This window comes from Schistocerca gregaria, chromosome 1, assembly GCF_023897955.1.
Source record: "Schistocerca gregaria isolate iqSchGreg1 chromosome 1, iqSchGreg1.2, whole genome shotgun sequence".
Taxonomy (NCBI): domain Eukaryota; kingdom Metazoa; phylum Arthropoda; class Insecta; order Orthoptera; family Acrididae; genus Schistocerca; species Schistocerca gregaria.
The window spans coordinates 339230918-339253551 of record NC_064920.1 but is presented as its reverse complement, the minus strand read 5'-3'; the positions used below and the strand labels follow the sequence as shown (position 1 = coordinate 339253551).

Below are 22634 nucleotides of genomic sequence, written 5' to 3'. Positions count from 1 at the left end.
CTAACTTTTCAGGATCCGACTGAATGGCTTCAGAAGAAATAATATGTCCCTAAAACTTCACCTTTGTCCTCCCGAATTCAGACTTTTCCAAGTTAACTGCAATTCCAGATTCTGCAAAAATATGTAACACGCTGTTGAAGATACGATTATGTTGTTCCCATGAGGCTTCTGCTATCAGAATATCGCCCACATATAAGGTGATGTGACGTTTTAAGAGCTCAGGAAATATGGAATTTAGCCCGCGAATGAATGCTGCCGAAGAAATGTTCAAACCAAAAGGAAGTTTCCGAAACTGATAACAAACGCCGAAACAAAGGAAAGCTGTGTATTTTCTACATTCTGGATGAAGTTCGATCTGATAAAAGCTGGATCTGAGATCAATGGAAGACAACACTTTTATACTATTAAAATTTTGAAGAAATTCTTCCAACGTTTGCGGCCTGTCTGTTTCAGGAAAAATGATACTACTGATTTGTCTCGAATCTAAGACAAGCCTGATCGATCCATTTTTCTTCTCAACAACATGTAATGGATTGTTGTATGAGCTTCTTGCAGGCTCAATAATGCCCTCGTCAAGCATAGATTGTATTTCTGTTCTAATACGGTCCCTATAATGTGCTGGAATTACGTATGGTCTAACACAAAATTTAGTACGCTCACGAACACGAAATTGGTATTGAAATCCCTTCACTGTTCCTGTTTTGTGAGTAAAAACTGTGGAATGTGCTTGTAAAATCTCAAAAAGGTCCTGCCTATCAGTGTCATTACAATTCTCAATTGTTTGTATTTCATTCTGAATTAGCTCATTAGTTTCAAATATGCCGTCGATATCATCCCCGTCAGTACTTGCAGAACGATTGTTAGTGTCTAGTTCCGTAGAAAATTCCGAACTGTTGTCTAACAGAATGAAAAGCCGATTAATTTCCTCGTCATGGTTTGAGAGCCAATCTTTAAATTTCAAAGCTATTGACTTACCTTCTTTCTCTAAACTTATTTCAGCATCGTGAAAGTTTAAGATTGCTTTGTATTTATTCAAAAAGTCTACTCCCAGTATAATTTCCGTCGACAATAATGGAACAATAAGAAAGTTCATAGAGAAGCTGTGGCTTTGACAAAAGAATTCTAAGTTGGTTTGTTGGCGTACGTCTATACTTTTTCCAGTGACTGCACCTTGTAATTTAATCTTGCGTAACGGAAGTGTGGGGCAATCGTTCGATTTGTTGCATTTGTTAAAAGCTGTTTCACTAATTACTGAAATTGGACTGCCTGAGTCAAGTACTGCCGTAAATTTTACGTCATTTACAGTAATGTGAATCACAGGATATGCAATGTTGTTATGTTTTACGTCGTGTTCCTGGAGTAAGATGTCCCTAATGTCTTCCATTTTTACGTAATTACTAGCTACGGCAGCTGCGTCGTCAGTTTCACAAGTACGTTTTGTGGCTGCCAGCGGTATGAATCATTGCCTATTGTGTCTTTGTTGACGCGCGCCGTTATTGGGATTTGGAGACCTAACTTCTACAAATTCACCTTGTCGAGAGGGCCCTGCTCTGTTTGAATCCTGCCAGTTCTGCTGCAATTCAGGTCTGTCGTTACGATCATATCGTCTGTCGTCATGTCGGTAGATTCCCCAGTTTCTTTCTTGTCGGTCACGTGGTAGAGAATTTCTCCCTGAATCGTAACTGCGCGCTGGACCGTTCCGTCCAAAGTTATTCTGTCTCCCCTGATAATATTTATTTTGGTTTCCATATTGTTTGTTTCTCTGATTGTCCCTGTGATAGTCATTACCGCGGAGAGGTGATCTTTCCCTGCAATTATTACTACTCTGCCAACGGTTGTCATACGGTTGGTGTCTGGTTTGGTCACGATTACGTTGTACGAATAGCCTTATCGTGTATTATTTCTGTCATCGCGGAATTGTGACAGGTGTGACCTGTAATTGTAGTGCTCCTATTTTCGCGTTCCGCGATTGTCAGTGTCAATTTCCAGTTCTTGTAAGAGTCCCTGAAAAGCTTCAATGTCGTCTTTGCATGCCAAAAATATGTCGTAAATATTCAGGTAATTTAGTTAAGCAAATGCGGATGAGTTCTGAGGGGCAGTATGATTTTGACAGGTATTGATTCTTGTGCAACATGTCTTCAAAATATTTCACAAGACTGGAAAATACAGATTTTTCGAAATGTTTCATCATTATGATGCTATGTTTTATACGGTCTTGTGTAGCTTGAGACCAATATGCTGAGAGGAAGGCATGATAAAATTTTCCTTCACTGTGACAATCGTGAATGACCGATCGCATTCTTACAGCTGGTTCATTCTCCAAGCAGCCACACATAAATTCTAACCTGTGCTCCAATGACCAGTTGGGAGGAATACAATGAAAGAATTGATGGAGCACGCTTGTGGATGAATGTCGTTGTCACAATTCTTAAATGTTTTTAATTTACGTGCAGCAATGAACAGCTTACAGTCAAAATCATCGTGTCGGCGAGTAGCACATCGGTCATTGTTACGTCGTGTCGGCGGTTCCTTTCACAAATCACTTACCTCACCAAAAATCTTGGTTACTCGAACTACTGCAATACAGCGAGCGCCACTACTGCCAGCTAAATAAAAGATTCAAACTACGGAAGGCACTAACTACTGATAGGCATAGTTAGCGAATGAAAGATTTTAATAGAGAACAGACAATGTATTTACTTTAATAGTCATAATATATATATATATATATATATATATATATATATATATATATATATATATATATATATATATATATATATATATATATATCAGTTCATGTCATCCATTCTTACAAATTTCACAACTCCGCCATCTGCCCACGTCCACCACTGCTGCCGGCTCACCTCCAACTACGCAACGCTACGCGCTGTTAACAGCTAACTGCCCAACACCACAATGGCGAGTATTACAACAATGCCAACCATCCACCGACTGCCCACAGCACAGTCAGTTATTTTCATACAGAGCTGGTGTTACAAATAAAAAAAACCTAGACAGCCTACTTACACAGTTATCATGCAGGACATACATAATCGTACTTCAGGTTACATCATGTTGGCAGGCCACTTGCCTGGAGCTTGTACTAGGATTCGTCTCAATATTCTGTTGACTTCGGTCCTCCAAATCTGATGTACGCACAGTCCGCCGCATCTCTGCACGTTATTTTGTCTGAAAGGGCACACGATCACAAAACGCTCAAGAAAGGGCTTGAAATGTTGTGTGATGTGATTGGTGTCTATAATGGTACTTGTTTAGGTATAGTCGTGCTGCCTCTCGACCGTTCCCATTTGCTTCGCCGTACATAAAGTAATCGTGATCTAGGGGATGCCAGCATGGTAGCTCAGCGTGTTCGGTCAGAGGGTTACATGCCCTATGTAATAAAAAACCTGAGTCAATCGATCAACAACGAACATAAATGGATGTCTTACGACGTCCGCCCCAAGCAGATGCAACGAACAAAAGCGACCAAAATGAGATAAAAAAAAGAGTAGCGTCTTTGATTCATAATCAAAACCTTTTTCGGTCCTGGGTTCGATCCCCGCCACTGCCTAAGTTCTGATAAATAGTCAGCATTGGAGGCCGAAGACTTCCGGCATAAGAAGTAGGCCTCATTCTGCCAACGGCCTTGTCAAAGAGGGTGGAGGAGCGGATAGAGGTTAAGGGCACTCTCTTGTCCTAGGGGTGGAAAATTGCCCCTAAAGGCGGAAGAATCAGCAATGATCAACGACATGAGGATGCAGAAGGCAATGGAAACCACAACATTAAAGACAAGTCACGTGTATCCACATGACATGTGGTCTGTAGTTGAAGAAGTGTCATGATGATCTCTCCATTGGCAAAAGATTCCGGTATAGTCCCCCATTCGGATCTCCGGGAGGGAACTGCCAAGGGGGAGGTTACCATGAGAAAAAGATTGAATAATCAACGAAAGTATAATGTTCTACGAGTTGGGGCGTGGAATATCAGAAGCTTGAACGTGGTAAGGAAACTAGAAAATCTCAAAAGGGAAATGCAAAGGCTCAATCTAGATATAGTAGGGGTCAGTGAAGTGAAGTGGAAGGAAGACAAGGATTTCTGGTCAGATGAGTATCGGGTAACATCAACAACAGCAGAAAATGGTATAACAGGTGTAGGATTCGTTATGAATAGGAAGGTAGGGCAGAGGGTCTGTTACTGTGAACAGTTCAGTGACCGGATTGTTCTAATATAGAACCGACAGCAGACCAACACCGACAACGATAGTTCAGGTATACATGCCGACGTCGCAAGCTGAAGATGAACAGATGGAGACAGTGTATGAGGAAATTGAAAGGGTAATGCAGTATGTAAAGGGGGACGAAAATCTAATAGTCATGGGCGACTGGAATGCAGTTGTAGGGGAAGGAGTAGAAGAAAAGGTTACAGGAGAATACGGGCTTGGGACAAGGAATGAAAGAGGAGAAAGACTAATTGAGTTCTGTAACAAGTTTCAGCTAGTAATAGCGAATACCCTGTTCAAGAATCACAAGAGGAGGAGGTATACTTGGAAAAGGCCGGGAGATACGGGAAGATTTCAATTAGATTACATCATGGTCAGACAGAGATTCCGAAATCAGATACTGGATTGTAAGGCGTACCCAGGAGCAGATAGAGACTCAGATCACAATATAGTAGTGATGAAGAGTAGGCTGAAGTTCAAGACATTAGTCAGGAAGAATCAATACGCTAAGAAGTGGGATACGGAAGTTCTAAGGAATGACGAGATACGTTTGAAGTTCTCTAACGCTATAGATACAGCAATAAGGAATAGCGCAGTAGGCAACACAGTTGAAGAGGAATGGACGTCTCTAAAAAGGGCCATCACAGAAGTTTGGAAGGAAAACATAGGTATAAAGAAGGTAGCTGCGAAGAAACCATGAGCAACAGAAGAAATACTTCAGTTGATTGATGAAAGGAGGAAGTACAAACATGTTCCGGGAAAATCAGGAATACAGAAATACAAGTCGCTGAGGAATGAAATAAATAGGAAGTTGTGATGTCCGGAATTAAAAAAAAAAAGGAGTTTGTGGTAATTTTTTTGTTTTTATTTGTTGAAAGGAAAGAAAGAAAAAAGGGTGAATAAAGGTGAAGGGAAGTGGTTCTATTTTTACTGGAATGAACTTATTGATGGACATCACAAAAATTTATTTTACCTATATTTTTTTTTTACTCATCGAAGAAGACAACACAACACATATAAAAGAAATCATCACACTAATATTATCCACAGAATGATCGTTTCACAAGACACTTTCTAGCTCGACTGACTCTTAAGACTGAACTAGACTCGACAGACTCCACTCTCTCTCTGGACCACAGCCTCTTCACGTCCCTCTGGACCAGAGATTTCAACTGTGATTAGCACGCCGATTATTTAATTAATCGTACAGCCGCTGGGCGCGCGCTTGGCGCGTCATTTCAATGGGGTTAAACGCACACCGCGAGAGGCGTGGGCTAGCGGTGTCTTACAGGTAAATCAGGAATACAGAAATACAAGTCGCTGAGGAATGAAATAAATAGGAAGTGCAGGGAAGCTAAGACGAAATGGCTACAGGAAAAATGTAAAGACATCGAAAAAGATATGATTGTCGGAAGGACAGACTCAGCATACAGGAAAGTCAAAACAATCTTTGGTGACATTAAAAGCAACGGTGGTAACATTAAGAGTGCAACGGGAATTCCACTGTTAAACGCAGAGGAGAGAGCAGATTGGTGGAAAGAATACATTGAAAGCCTCTATGAGGGTGAAGATTTGTCTGATGTGATAGAAGAAGAAACAGGAGTCGATTTAGAAGAGATAGGGGATCCAGTATTAGAATCGGAATTTAAAAGAGCTTTGGAGGACTTACGGTCAAATAATTCAGAAGGGATAGATAACATTCCATCATAATTTCTAAAATCATTAGAGGAAGTGGCAACAAAACGACTATTCACGTTGGTGTGTAGAATATATGAGTCTGGCGACATACCATCTGACTTTCGGGAGACGGCAAGAGCTGACAAGTGCGAGAATTATCGCACAATCAGCTTAACAGCTCATGCATCGAAGCTGCTTACAAGAGTAATATACAGAAGAATGGAAAAGAAAATTGAGAATGTGCTAGGTGACATTCAGTTTGGCTTTAGGAAAAGTAAAGGCACGAGAGAGGCAATTCTGACGTTACGGCTAATAATGGAAGCAAGGCTAAAGAAAAATCAAGACACGTTCATAGGATTTGTCGACCTGGTAAAAGCGTTCGACAATATAAAATGGTGCAAGCTGTTCGAGATTCTGAAAAAAGTGGGGGTAAGCTATAGGGAGAGACGGGTCATATACAATAGTACAACAACCAAGAGGGAATAATAAGAGTGGACGGTCAAGAACGAAGTGCTCGTATTAAGAAGGGAGTAAGACAAGGCTGTAGCCTTTCGCCCCTACTCTTCAATCTGTACATCGAGGAAGCAATGATGGTAATAAAAGAAAGGTTCATGAGTGGAATTAAAATACGAGGTGAAAGGATATCAATGATTCGATTCGCTGATGACATTGCTATCCTGAGTGAAAGTGAAGAAGAATTAAATGCTCTGCTGAACGGAATGAACAGTCTAATGAGTACACAGTATGGTTTGAGAGTAAATCGGAGAAAGACGAAGGTAATGAGAAGTAGTAGAAATGAGAACAGCGAGAAACTTAACATCAGGATGGTTATGAAGTCAATGAAGTTAAGGAATTCTGCTACCTAGGCAGTAAAATAACCAATGACGGACGGAGCAAGGAGGACATCAAAAGCAGACTCGCTATGGCAAAAAAGGCATTTCTGGCCAAGAGAAGTCTACTAATATCAAATACCTTAATTTGAGGAAGAAATTTCTGAGGATGTACGTTTAGAGTACAGCATTGTATGGTAGTTAAACGTGGACTGTGGGAAAACCGGAACAGAAGAGAATCGAAGCATTTGAGATGTGGTGCTATAGACGAATGTTGAAAATTAGGTGGACTGATAAGGTAAGGAATGAGGAGGTTCCACGCAGAATCGGAGAGGAAAGGAATATGTGGAAAATACTGATAAGGAGAAGGGACAGGATGATAGTACATCAGCTAAGACATGAGGGAATGACTTCGATGGTACTAGAGGGAGCTGTAGAGGGCAAAAACTGTAGAGGAAGACAGAGGTTGGAATACGTCAAGCAAATAACTGAGGACGTAGGTTGCAAGTGCTACTCTGAGATGAAGAGGTTAGCACAGGAAAGGAATTCGTGGCGGGCCGCATCAAACCAGCCAGTATACTGGACTGATGACAAAAAAAAAAAAGTCTCGGCTTGTTCCCGACATGAATACCAGACCAATCTGCTGGTTACAGTGCGGTGCATGAAACACACAGCATCTCATCAGAGGAGCTTTCGTTCGTCGGCGCCATCTACCCTGGCAACGATGCAACTCCGGACACATGTTCATAGGATCTTTCTTCTTCCATTATCAGTCAGGAATCCTACTTTTTAGTTTGTCGGTTTTATTAATGTTCACCCTGTACGAAAGCCAATGTCGCGACTGATTCATTCACTCACTGACTCCATCAACCATCCGAAACCACTTAGGATACAAACTTGGCAATTTTGAAGCTAGACCTATGATAATTGGTATTTTGGTTTCTCGGTATGAAATAAAGATATATAAATGCAAAACAAACACCTTGTGTGTTGAATGCCCAAAAGTACCGAGCGGCCGCCGTGTCACCATCAGGCCTGAGGCGTCGCCTGATGCAGATATGGAGGGGCATGTGGTCAGCACAACGCTCTCCCGGCCGTTGTCAGTTGGCAAGAAAGAAATATGTGCCAGTATTTCTCAGTCAAGTAGTTCCTCAACTGGCCTAACAGGGGTGAGTGCAGCCCGTATGCTAACAGCACTAGGCAGATCTAGAAGGCCAGCCGCCGTGACCGATCGGTTCTAGTCACTTCAGTCCGGAACCGCGCTGCTTATACGGTCGCAGGTTAGAATCCTGCCTTGGTAACGTTAGTTAGTTTTAAGTAGTTCTAAGTTCCAGGGGACCGATGACCTCAGATGTTAAGTCCCACATTGCTCAGAGCCATTTTTTTTTTAGAACCAGACGGTTACTCATCCTAGTGTTAGACAAGCCCGACAGCGCTTAACTTCGTTGCTCTGACGGGAACCGGTGTTACCACTGCGACAATACCGTTGGCAAGAAAGAAATATGTGCTTCAAATTTTTGGAAATTTAATCTTAGTGAGGATGAAACAGTGGCTCAAAGTTTGTAAACAAATCATTATTAAAGAACTACTGAAGCTTTTTTAAAGCTACGTCTATGAAAACTGGTATGTATCTTCTCGGTTACAAATTAAAAAAAAACATGTTCCGTTGTTTTTATAAGTTCAACACCTAAGCGGTCAAACTGGGGAAGATTTTAAGAAAATATTTAGTTATATTTATAAAAATTTAAAGCTAAATCTATGAAATTTAGTGTTACACTTCTCGGTTAAAAGCAAGGAAATATGCGTCAGAGGATTAAAGTTTCTATGGAAATATCACCACAAGAACAAAAAGGTTTGATTAACAAAAACTCCGGACTTCAGCTAACAGAATCGCTTTTTCGTGAGGTGTACATTTTTACAAGAGCTTCCTTCTACAAGATTATTTGGCGTGAAAACTTCAGAAGGTGCAGCAGTTTTTGAACAACATAAAAATTTGTTTACAGAAAAACAGAAAAAAAAATCTGTGCAAACCACACAGTCTACGTGAACGAAGCAGCGTGCGCCAAACTAGTTTGGTATATAGAAAGAAGTTTCCTGCTTCGCACTAATATATTTATGATGATCAGATATCCGTGAGACACATTCGAACTCTTGAACTGTGGGAAGCTACATTATGAAATCTGCTGCCTTCCAGGGACTGCCGAAGAAGATGAGCCAGCAAGAGAATAGAAGGGAAAGAAGCAAGGTCAGAAATAGAAGACCCATCGATTAAGGGGGGTAGAACGTAAAACGGGCCGATTTGGAGCAGGAGAGGCATCACAGGACATTTTAATTTCCAGTGTCTATACTCTTACAAATGAATTCATAAAACTTTATCAGGATCACCAGGAAGAATTCAGGATTCACACTCATTGCAGTGGAAGTTCGAAAACATAACGAAATAATTTTTTTTTACGTGTGAAATTTCATCATTTTTTCACTTACTAATGGCTGCATTTGTTGCTATAGATACACTTTTCTTCATAAGTTACACAGATTCTTCGATCAATTTTGCACAGTATGCATACCATACTTAAGGTGTATGAAACTCTAGAAATTATTTAATTTATGAAAAAAATGAACGATTTGTTGTATTTTAAAACTTAATGTTTAGAAAAAACACTAATTTTGTAGTTAATTACCTCAATTTTTACCACAGTTTTTAATAGATTGGGAAAATTGTAGAGTTTCATACACCTTTAAGTATGGTTTGTATGCTGTGCAAAATTCATCGAACCATCTCTCTTACTTATGAAGAAAAGTGTACCTTTAGCAACAAATGCTGCCATCAGTAAGTGAAAAAAATGAAGAAATTTTACATGTAAAAAAAAATTACTTCGTTATGTTTTCGAACTTCCACTGCTATGAGTGTGAATTCTGAATCCTTCCTGGTCATGCTGACGAAAGTCTTATGAATTTATTTGTAAAAGTATAGGTAGTGGAAATTAAAATGTCCTGCGGTGCCTCTCCTGCTCCAAGTCGGCGCGTTTGACGTCCTGCCCCCGTAAGTCCATTAGAGAGGGAGGGTAAGCTCGTGTCTGACAAGCGAGGCGAAATTATTCTTCCGTAGCGCCGTGCTCGTGAAGTGATTTGGTGAAGCTACGCGAAACAAAACCTCCATGAGGATGGCTGGAACAAGATCTGAACCACAGTACTCCCGAAATTAGTCCCACTGTGAGAACCATTACGTCGCTGCGGACTTATTCCTTCCTCAGCCTGTTGCTTCGTACTGAAGATTCGCCTACTGCCTGTTTACGTCGTACGCCCGTCTGGCGTCCTGACGCGTGATCTCTAAACTCAGATATCCGTGAGACACTTTCGAAGTCTTGAACTGCGGGAAGCTACAATATGAAATCTGCTGCCTTCCAGAGGCTGCCGAAGATGATGAGCCAGCAAGAGAATAGAAGAGAAAGAAGGAAGGTCAGAAATAGAAGATGCATCAATTAAGTCCATTAGAGAGGGAGGGTAAGCTCGTGTTTGACAAGCGAGGCGAAATTATTCGTCCGTGGTGCCGTGATCGTGAAGTGATTTAGTGAAGATACGCAAAACTAAACCTACATGAGGATGGCTGGAACGAGACCTGAACCACGGTGCTCCCGAAATTAGTCCCAATGTGTGAACCATTACGTCGCTGCGGACTTATTTCATCATGTTTCCTTCGAGTCCTCAGCCTGTTGCTTCGCAGCAGAAGATTCGCCTGCTGCCTGTTTACGTCCTACGTCCGCCCGGCGTCCTGACGCGTGACGGAAAAAGAAGTAGAAGAAAAAAAAAGTCACATTTCCCTAGAGCCTTTCAGTGTCGCAATATTCGCACCAAGGACACTTCCAATGAGGCAGTTATAATTTATACGGTCCGCATTACGTAACAGGCTTTTCCTCCGGTCTGGCGGCGGCGTGCAAGTAGATGTTTTCTGCACCGATGATATCACTCGTGTGCGCAGCTCTCCCCTTTTCGCCTTGGTATATTGTGAAAGTGGGCTCCCCTTCCCCTCCCGCCGCTGCGGTCCCCCCTCCCGCCGTTGCGGCCCCCCTCCCGCTGCCCCGGCTGAGCGCTCTCACGCTGCCTCAGGAGGGCCCCCACTCTCCCTCACTCTCGTGTCTCCCTCCCCCCCGTCCCCTCGCCCCCCACCCCGTTTACCGGATCCATGTTAGTGAAAGCAAAGACCGAGCGGAGCAGGCCGTGCTGGACTGTTTGAAGTTTTGCTTCGGCCCCCATTAAGACAACATTTTAACACACACACAGACTCACGCGCGCCAAGTCCAGAACACACACGCACAACAACTGGGGGAGAAGCAGAAGCGGCAGTTCCGTCCAACATCCGGCGGGGAAGAAGAAGGGGGAGGAGGAAAAGGAGGAACAGAAGAAGAAGAAATACGGGCGAAGAGGAAGAGGAGCGTCTGGAGGAGCAGGAAGAAGAACGGCGGCGGCAAGTGTGTGTCTGCGTCTGTGTGTGTGTGTGCGTGTGTGTGTGTGTGTGTGTGTGTGTGGTGTGGACGAAGAGGGGAACGACGACCGGCCAGCAGACAGACCACAGACGGACTGACGTTGCAGCACAGCGACGAGACCGAGGAGGCGGGTTGACAGCGAGTGCGGAAGCCGGTACGGGAGGGCGCGAGGAAGCGGCGAGCAGACCAGCACAGCGGCGCGCCGGCACGCAGACGTACACGGGGAAGCGAGCGGGCCGCGCTGCAGTCGGCATGAAATGTCACCGGCGGAAGGAGGAAAACAGCCGAGGAAAGCACCAGGACAGCTGCAGCAGCGGTGGCGCCAGTAGCGGCCGCACCGCCCCTCGGACAGCAGACGACACACAGGTGGCCAGCCGGTGGTGATGCTCGGCTGCGGGGGTGACCGACCGACGACGCTAAGGACGTAAACATCGCGCCACGCCGAGTGAAATAAACTCACGCGCCGCAAGTGAATCGCGGAAAGAAGTGGATCAGTGAACGACAACCCTGTCTCCGAGACGGAACAGCTCTGCACCACCGACACAGCAACTTTGATTATTTTTTTCCTTTTCTTTCCATTTTGACCAGACAGACTGTGCCAGTCTCCCTGCTCGCAGTTCCAGTTAACGAGTCGCACCGGCCCTCAACATAGCGCACGTCTGCCAAGAGTGAAAGTGTTTCCTCCAGAGTCGACCAAACTGCGATTTTGTCCGGCCAGTTCGCTTCTTCTCCCACCTGGTTGTGGAACGCAGACCCCCTTCAAATAAAGTAACCGAAACCAAAGAGCTATCTGTGAATGTGCGTGTTCGTGGATCGTGTGTGTCTCGCCTCGCCGCAAAGTAGGAACGAGAAGAAAACGAAAGCCTGCGCCGCATTTTGGTGACAAGCGTGGCAAGCGGCAGCGACGAGCGGCGGTTTGTCAGCAACGCGGCGAGCCGAGCCAGCCAGCGCTCGCTGAAAGCGAAAGTGTTGATCTCGTTTTTCCGTTCTCTCTTCCCTCTCGCCCCGCGCTAAAGTGTGTTTCGCCGTCTGCGCCAGCCGGCAGTGCTGTGGTGTTAACCAAACTTGCTCTCACTCTCGCAAGGGAAGGTAAAAAGGAAAAAAAATTGCGTACTGAAACGTAGTAAACCATATCTGAAGAATAGCACAATTTTGAAACTGTGTGCCTTTAAAAGAAACGAGTGTACCTGTCTCTGTGTTCCCGTAGATTGTTGTTTCCTTTTTTTTGTCTTACGACGTTCTTTTTGTTGAAGCCGGCTACCGACAGTCGGCAGTGTGCTCTCCTCGCCGTCAAAGTGAAAGTGAGAGGATTTGATAAGATTCCTGCAATGTGAAAACAGATTTTCGATGCAGCTGGATATTGGCCGTGTGTGTTTGTGTGTGTGTGTGTAAAAATATGCTATACATTGGGAAGTGAGAGTACCTTATTACAGGAAGCATTTTTTTTTCACCCTTCTTTTCGAGACGACACCCTGTACAGTGCGCCTTGCGTGCCAGTATGGCCACGAGGCGGGTTTTCGAAAGTGGCGTATACGCTAACGATGTTGTCCCGGATGAGTGCTCCGCCCACGCCAACAGCTGCCGCTGCTGCTGCGAAACCTCGCGAGGATTTTGAAACTCTGCCGTACCAGCCCGTGCTGCTTTCTATAGGATATTTCGGAAGACTGCAGCTGCCCTGATTGCTTCACGTCGCTTCGGTGAGTAAAAAGGCTTTTCTTGGTTGTCGTAAAAGTGAGTACCAACGGCGTTGGCTAATCCGTGACGTATGTGACCGTCTCTGGCCTTGTCAGACGCTACTGAAATGTTGACGTTCAGAGATGCAGTTCTATTTGAGAACGGGGATGTGTTCTGCATGACTTATAATAGCTTCTTTTGAGATAAGATCAGGCGTCGAGTTTGGGGTAATGAGACTTTTGGGCTGCTGTGACAGTTTCGTGGTGGTAGACGTAGGTACTGTCTATGCTTGCATCGGGGTAAATGAGTTGGCCACGCAGTGTGAGCGAGCGGCAAACTCGGAATCCGAGCGACTCTGCGCGCAGGGGTGAGCCGCGGGTGGCTGCCTGGTAGGGGTCCGTGCGTTTTTCTTCCTATTGTGGCCCCCTCGCTCGGCGTGTTTTGTTGCGATGCTACCGAGGATCGGCGGGGAGGTCAAGCCGGGGCCTGTGGAGTAGGTTGTCCAGCTGCTGACCTTGAACAGGCTCAAGGCCCTGCCCCCTCCCCCCCCCTCCCACCGCCACGCCCCATCCCGTCCTATCGCGTCCCCGCCCATGCAGGACGCACGAGCTCTGGGGCCTGCACTCACCCCAACGGCCCGGCTCCCCGGAGTGCAGACAGTGAAAGTGATGGAGGGGCGCTCTTCCCCTCTGCTGTCGGCCACCCCAACCGGCAAGCCACCCTGCTGTCCCGACCGTCTCTCCCCTAAATCGAAATCCCTCTCTAGTCCAGCTTAATAAGCGACCGCCTTTCAGGAAAAAAAGGTCTGAGCTAGCAGCGAGAATGTATACTTCCCTCCGTACTGCGTGCTGTATCAGCGGCCTTTGACCACTGGTCTGTGGCACAAAGAGAGAACAAAAAAGCAGGGGGAGTTGCCAGTGCTTACGACACTCGAAATGTTTGTTCCAGTGGCCTAGTGACCCAGTGATTTCCTGAAGGGAACGTCTCGTCTCTTATCTCGCCGCGATAAGGCATTGTTGTCACACATTCCCAAGGATCTCTCAGAGATGTAAACTAGCAACGTCAGTCAGCAGCCAAGGATCATGCTCTTCGGGTGGAACTGTACTGTTATCTGCAACCGCGGTATTAACTGAACTTATTACTAGCAGGCTCTAGATAAACAAATCTGTCAGTTCGCATTTCATGGCACTACAACGGCATATTTTGTTATTATCTTGGACCTTCCCCTTTCTGTTTCCCACATTTTTATACATCGATGCAACAGAATGCCAAGCATTTAAACAGTAATTAGTTAATGACAAAAGTTTCTACTATCATCGGTTCCTCACGATCCAAACTATAAATAGCATGACGAAGATTGCGCACACAAGGCAGTGTCAACTGATTTCTAGACACAGATTGTCAACTTTGAACATAGCTGCTAAGGTTCAGAGACCGTGTCAGAAGTATATTAAAACAAATAAGCCCTCGGTCACAAATATTAAGTCAAAATTGACCAGGTTTCCACGCTGCTATGATCGTCGTCTTCAGAATTAAATTAACTGTTCTAAAACATATTAGGTATATAATATATTAATAAAATTAAAGTTACTCTTGTTTCAACCTTTGTTCACTCAAGTACGAGCATCCGTTAGCGGCTCGTCATCTTATTTACAACTATTCACGTCGTCGCCTTTCCGGCTTAGATTTTTTTTTAATGTGGCTTGTAAGTACTGCATCTCTTTCCAGTCAGTACAAACTTTAATTTTATTAATGTATTATATACCTAATATGTTTTAGAACAGTTAATTTAATTCTGAAGACGACGATCATAGTAGCGTCGAAACCTGGTCAATTTTGACTTAATATTTGTGACCGAGGGCTTATTTGTTCTAATATATCTTCTTCGAGCATTTATTTTACATTCTCCTGTAACTCAACCACACGTGGTCCATTATCGATACTTTTCATTGTATACACCCGGTGCCACCTGTTGCTCCAATCAGATGCGAATTCCACAAACGTTTGCAGTAATCCAGAAGGAGTTTGCAAAAGTGTACTCTAAGGCTAGAAGTGGATAGAATCTCTTCCGTGGATAATCTACTTACTGTACACGCAATTGAGTCTACACTTCACACCCCCAGTCCTCAAAATTTCTGATCTAACCAAAATAGACAATGCACGATAATAGTGGTATACTGTGACCTAAAATAAGGCAAATCACTTCCTATAGATTTTCGAAACGGATTTCTAAATAGTTTTCAAAATGGACATTCTTATTCGCAGAAATTAAACTACATATACCGAGACTGAACACTTGACAAATTTTTATGGTGGCGAAAGTTCCTATCGTCAAACTCCCCAGTATATTTTAGATGTCGTAGCCGCGTTTACGGAAATACAAATGCAGTTGTTCCACCCTACTTACAGCCATTCTCGTCATGCTTTGTCCTTTTGAAACCTCCTTTCAGGTATTTTCATATTCATAACTCATAGCTCGTAACGATTTCGTTAACTGCTCTCTTTGAGCCTCTCTTGAGTACTCTTCGTCGGAAAATAAATAGCTAAGCTGTTAATTTACATTGTGACATCTATCACTATATCAAATGTAAACCTCTAGCGTAGATGTTTGGAAATATAATACTTTTATACAAGTAAAATTAGAAGTAAATAGTAATAAACTACAACAGCCAGCCAAAAATAATTAATCTTTGTATTGCGACGCTATCTGAAGTGGCTATTAACCTGAAAATATTGAGGTTGGAAACGATAATCAGTATGCGGAAATACTTATCTTGGTTGTCCCCACTTCTCTTAGTACATATGGCTAACGTACCGGCAGAGAAGAAATCTCTGTGGAAGAATTTTTTCTGTAGCTTCATTTTTGTCTGCGTAAAGAGTCACAAAATACACTGAAGCAAAGTCAAACGTTCTATCTTTGCTTGCGTTTCGCATGAGAAGTAAGTGCTGTGAAATGTTCACGATTATTATGATTTCTTTTCAAACACCTTAAAAAGAGGACGTGTGTTGTACGGCATTAAGGAAGCTTCTTATAAAACAGTTAATGTGATAAACAACTGACTTCAAGGCAATTAATTAGCGTTCAGTACCTTCATCCCAAGATATCTACGACTTTTAAAATCCTTTTTCTTTTTTGTCTATGTCCGCGGAAATCAGTGAAATTTGTACAAAGAGACAGACTTACTACGTTCGTTAAAAACGGATTATGAAACTCGAATGGGATCAAATAGTCACACTAAAAGATATGTAGTCAATAACAGGAGTGTAGCAATGGTTCCAAGAACAGTCATAGAAATACAAAAAAATCATTCCCACCAAACTAAATTACGTGCTCAAAAATCTATGTTGCCAGTTCGCCGAATTTATAGCACGTTTCAATGGTTAAGATGACCATAATGTATTCGAATTCTACCAGCCACCAAGAATAGTGCTATTAATGTCATTTATTTTGGGTCATGGAGTAAAAAGGTGGACGAGTATCTTCTAGAGAACTTCAGCATACGAATTTGCATTCAGCAAAAGTGGATGCACACCTAAAGATAATTATTGGTCGAAAAAATTAATTGTTAGTACGCATGAAATTAGTTCCCATTACTGAAAAAAGCTCTTCCGATGCTAATAATACGCCCCAAGAAGCATGCCTTACAACAATACATATCAGTTTTCCTACAGTTTTCAGTTGGATCTGAGGCCTTGACCAATGCCCCGGAAACGACTATCGTTCGTGCAAAGGTTTGCCCACGCACTGAAACTAAAAGCTATTACGGAATTCCAGTCGCAGTATTTACTCTTGTCGCAAAATGCCTTCCGAAGAATATATGTAGTGAATGAAAACGTACAAAGCTTCGGAGAGTTAGTCGTCATAAATGAGGAAATCCTCGCGCTGACAGCTGAAAACCATTTAGAGACTCATTGTATGCGCGTAACATGCGTGAAATAATGGGAATTGCTTCTACTATTAAGTCATGGCAACCTGCAGACCGTAGACGACTACATGTGTGTGTGTGTGTGTGTGTGTGTGTGTGTGTGTGTGTGTGTGTGTGTGTGTTTTTCCTGGCCGTCTTCTTAAGATTCCAGCGGCGTAGCACTCCGCATGCACATGTGATACAGTCAGTGTAACTCCCGCACTATGTGCCAAAATGTGAAAAATATTTTTATCTCAATTCTGAACAGGTGAATTTTAATTCTGAATGACTGTGAAAGTACTACTTTACATTTCATTAAAAAGTGAAAGGGTTTTAGATGCCACCACAGTAAACTGAACGGTCAAAGAGCCGTGCATGTTCTTGCTCGTAAACTGGCAAGCATTATCAGCTAACAGAACGGAAGCCATCAATAAGTATTTCTAGGAGGAGTAATACATTTTCTAGAATGTTGTTCTTAAGGGGGGTTCTCTATGAAAATTTGTCGAGTTTCCAGAGATTCATCACTTGTCATGCTGTTTTGCTACGGTTCTTAAAAAGAAATCTGAGCTGCAGGCAAGCTTCACATAACGAAGAAAACAAGGACGGGGGAGAACATGAAGAGATTCGCACGTAAATGAAACTTGGGCATCTGATTTTACCAAGACGTACCTGCATTCGCTGTTAGCGCTGCGCCAAGCAATCGCTCCCATCGTTTTTAAACCGAGCCCTCCTAGTATCTTCATGATACGTTATCGTCCAGAGTAATCACGAACAAGTTGCTCACGAATGTGCATTATATTTTTCAGAAGTATCAATATAAGTTACACTGTAAACAGTCTATTAGAATTTGTTCTGTCAGTAGACAGTGGAACGTGCGTCATCTAGAATGAGAATCCCTTTTAAGTCGAAGTACCGAAAGAAAACTGGAAAGAAATGTTTGAATCATAATGGTATAAATCTCGTAAAAGCAAAAATATTTATTTTTTTCACAATAGCGAACAATTATTGATCCTTTTCAGTGTTTTTAAGGAATAGTTTAAAAGTGCCCGTGAATCGGCTCTTCATTAAACGGTCTTGGAAATGGTATGCTGAGGGTTAAGAAGTCGTACAAGCGGTCACAGGAATTAACCAAAAACAGAGCCGGAATATTCGTAAATGGAATAAGGATGAATCTATGCATCTTAAAAACTAGCTAGAGAAACTGGATAAAGCATTGTGCAAATTTTAGTTAATATACTTTACAGTTGCTTTTGGCCTTGTTGTAGATCTTGTTATTTTGGTTCTGAATGCCCAACGACACCATTCTTTTTATCAATTTCTCCTTGAACACACTATGTCTCGACTGGCGTAATGCTGTCCTTGCTATTTCGTGCTAATCCCTTCAACTCTTGATAATTTGTTTCACATATTTTAATTTTTGCAATTTTTGCATCTACATCATTCCTTATATCGCTTACCATTCCTTATAAGTTAGTGTACCCCACTAAGGTCTTACATATTCTTTTCACGTCATTTCTCTCAGGTACTTTCATTTTTTGTTTTACTAGTCTGGCTAATCATTAATGTAATATACTGCTTTAGCACCATATTTGAAACGCTGTCACTTCCTTGTTACTCCGTTCTAACATATTTCGCTTTTCACTTTCTTCGGAATCCTGTGTTTCAGAATCAAAATTTCGGGAACGTTCCGTGTGAATATTTGATACCGAGAGACGTCTTTTATTACAGGAAACGGAAATTACTTGCGTCAAACTATGTACGATTTCTGCTCCCACTTCTCAGCTTAATTTCTGGCATCTTTATATATAGACAGATACGTAAAATTAAAATAAACCCAACTGCTGGCTTGAGCGCCAGATTGCTGACAAGAAAAGTGTCAGATAAGAATTGCCTATTAGCTGACAGTTACAGCAAGCAGTCGTTACTATCAATTTTAGAGTAGGTCTATCCATGCCTACATCAGAATCGATCAAAATTATGATTACAGAATGCCACATACCTATTACGGAAGGTGGACAAGGATGAGAGAGGACGTCGGCCAGGCATTTAGTCGGACACACACCTGAAGTGCTTAGGTTAAAACAAGGAAAGATTAAGTCATGAATATGATTACTTTGATCTAAGCTCTGCAAAACCCAGTACCTCACTCTGTTTCCTTTAAACAGGAGGGAAACTTGGAAACTGGAACAGCAATGTTGCCTGATTACTGTGGTAAACCTCTTAAATTGATATCCGCTTTTATGCCAATGTTCGAGTTCTACAACCCGTCTTCGAACTATGTACTGTGCTCCGCAAACACAAGGCGGTACACTGTTTATACAGTTAAAGAGTTATCGATGTTGTCACTTTGTAATTGTATACCAGTTACTTGACAAAACACAATGTCGATTATATTTCGGAAGTTACCTTGGGCATGTACGTTATGATGTTAAATAAGTTATCATCTGTTGCTTAATAACAAGAGACGTGGGGCTGTTTCGTTAGAAAATCCCTAATCGAGAGTTTGATGGGCCGCTCGTAGCGTAGATAACTCGCTCTTTGATCTCGGCTGGGGCGCTTATCTGTCCGCGAGCCGAGAATGAATAGGAGCGATGCGAGGCGCGGGGAAAGTGGGTCAGTGTGCCCGCTCAGCCAACGAAGCCGCTATCAAAAGCCAGGCGCACGCAAAAATATACAGACCTTGACCCGATAAAAGTTTACCAAAGCGTCATCTCCTCCTTATCTGACAGCGTGTGCCGGCTCGTGTGTGCGTATATGATGCGTATGCGTGTTTGTGTCCGTGTGTGTGTGTGTGTGTGTGGTGCTGACAGAGCGTAGCGCAGAGATAGACGAGCGAGCTCAAGGACGGCACAGATACTCTCCCAACAGCTTGTCCGGCGAAAGCGAAAGTGTGCAGCACAAAAATATAACCAGCGTAGAACCCTCTCTCATCCAACGAATTCTAAACTGTACTACAAATTGGTGGGATGTAAACCAGTCGATTTACGAAAAATATCTTACAAGGAAAAAGAAACCCGAAAGACCTGAAGCATTACAGATCAGATAGATATATTACTGATAACAAATAATTTTGAAATGTCACGAAATTGTCGAGATCGTATAGGAAAATTCCATGTACTCTATGTCATTCAAAAAGAAGAGGAACGTACGAATGTAAAAGTAACTTCGTGACTATCCCAAAGATCTGTTGTCGTACCACTACTGTTCGCAGTATATGTAAATGATCTATTGGTTCACTTCGGAAGTACTATGAGGCTTTTCGCCAGTGATATTGTTTTATACAAGGTATTCTAGGACACATTTTAAGTATTCAGGGATATGAAAGGATATCATTCGAAGCAAAATACTCTAGTAAACATGGGCTGTAAAATGCATAAGAGTTATGAGTACGTTTTCATCTTCGCTACTGTGAAACATATCTCTTCTACTAATCAAGTGCTCACAGCTCTTAATTAATTTTAGAGCCCGCGTTTACTTTTTTTTGTTTTGTTTCGAATGACCTTTCCTTTCACATCCCTGGTCATTCCTCCTGGAACACACTGTATAAAAATGTCACAACTCTAGATAACTGTAACAAATGTAACGTGGCGGAAAGATCCGTTCTTTTGTGATGAAACAACTGCCGAACACTTACTGTATGCAGTCACATTCATTAAGTATCTAGAAATATATGTACAGAGAGATTTAAAGTGGAACAACTTCAGGAAAATAATCGTAGCAAAGGCAAATGCCAGACAGAGATTCATTGGAAAAATCCTCGGGAAGTGTAGTCCTCCTACGAATGTAACCTAAAAAATCCTTACTCAACCGATAACTTGAGTATTGATAATCAGTTTGGGGACCCTTACCACATGAGATTTGCGGATGAAATGGAGAAAATCCGAAGAAAAGTAGCGCATTTCATGACAAGTTACAAGTGCGAAACCGTATTACGTAGATGGTTACCAAGTCCAATGGTAGACACAACAAGAGAGGTATCGTGCATAGCAATGCAGCTTTTTGTTAAATTTCCTAGATGTTACAGTTCAAGAAGACTCAGCCTATATAACACTTCACCCTTCGAAAAGATTAAGACGGCAAAATTATAAGCATTCCAGCTCACCGCGCGCATCATTCATGACTCGAACAGCGAAGGGGGGTGGGGGTGAAGTGACAGTGGTACACAAACTACTCCCCGTCACATTTCATAAGGTGGCTTGCATAGTGTAAGTATAGATCTACAATAAAGAGAAAGCCATGTGTAGTGCTTGAAAACATAACGTAGTAAGCAATACTTACGTTTCGGATTCCTCCCATATAAATAAGTGGATAGGTGTGTACGTTAATATCGAGCTGGAGGTGCTTAATTCCTTAGTTGAGGCTCAGTCAGCAATGTTTATTGTCGTACTAAGAACGAAAACTTAATATCAGCTTCGCATTAAATTGCTTGATGGTTGGAGGACACAGTCACGCTTTCGACAGGAGTACTTCATGCTGAATGACGCTACTGCGCTGTTCAGTATGTATGACCAAGCGCACATTAAATATGCGATCCTTGACAGAGGATATGTTATTTTGGAAAAATTTCTTTGGAGCTACGATCATACGACTTAATTCTTTTGCACTTATTTCTGTGGGTTCTGTCAATTGGGCAATTCACGAAATATTTGCCAGTGAACAAGCACTCTTCTTGCTCGAGTTGTTGGATGATGAGAGGCAACACAAATTATTTCATTTTCGTTTGATCGTGTTTACGACTGACTTCAATAGAAAGCTGAAGCCTTTGTTTAGTGGAAAGATGGGTGCCTAATGTGAGACGTACAGAACAATCGATAAAGTAGAGCAAAGAAGTAGTGTAGAGATCTGCTGATGCCATGTCCGTGACATAACACGGAAGCTAAACATTTTTGAACATTCGCTCAAATGTGCTTCAAGTCTTATTTTAACATCAGCAGTCCGATCGCTTATTATTACCCACTATTTATGAACTGCTATGTATGCGCAGAAAACCAATGTACAAGTTATGCTCGACGGTACTTCGTACCAGAATTTATTAGACATTTCTTTTCGTCTTCTATTCGTGAAAATAATGACTGAATGATTAATGTCACTGTCTCATTATTCGCTAAAATCTCCCTTCTCTTGTTCATATGATTAAATCGTTTCGAAGTCTATAACAAGTTTACAATCTCCCAAATTAGCCACCAGGCTTTCGTGAGAATTAGTCCCTCTTTCTTCTAACGATTCAACTCAAATTTTGCTAGAATCTTCGTAACACCCGAAGGCCGAATGAATCTATTGTAGCAGTAAACCTCTGTCCAATATTCTCCATATTCTTCCTTCACAATGCCTTCCTGTGAGTCCCAGTTACTTGAGCTGTGTCCAAAAATAGGATCACCAAAGTACGGCTTGCAGTCTCCTTTGTGGCTGGAGGTACGCTTAAGTAAAATTTCCCCAAAACTTGATTTCTTCCATTTGCTCACTTTACACCTTCTCTCATTCATATTTCTTGTAACACTGCGCATAGCTGTTTCTTCAATGTAACCTGTGTTTCTATTTTATGTGCATTGTATTACGTTAATCACGTTTAACGCAAGCTTTTCTTGAAGAAAACGCGCTACAAGTATTTCCAATAAACACACAGCAAAATATTGTTGGAACACTTATTTTATTTTCAATAAAGATTGCATTTTCCTTAATTAATGTGCTAGTAATATGCTATTTTCATCTTTTATACTCATAGTGGTATGCTTAATGCAAAGAACCTCGTTTGATAGCTGTCTCCTGTAAGTGAATTTTAAGAATCAATCAAAAAAGTACTGCCTATTGTTAAAAGTCAGTATGAATATGTTACAAAAGCAAG

General features: G+C 42.3%; 1 protein-coding gene across 2 annotated transcripts in view; it reads left to right on the top strand.

Moving 5' to 3' along the window:
• The first annotated feature begins 10675 nt into the window (after positions 1–10675).
• The window catches only part of LOC126344374 (transcription factor Ken 1-like), a 197187-nt gene continuing 185228 nt past the window's right edge, over positions 10676–22634 (top strand). For both annotated transcript variants that reach the window (XM_050002016.1, XM_050002015.1), the window contains exon 1: positions 10676–12910. The gene's annotated coding sequence lies outside the window, so the exon portion shown is untranslated. The remainder of the gene's footprint in view (positions 12911–22634) is intronic.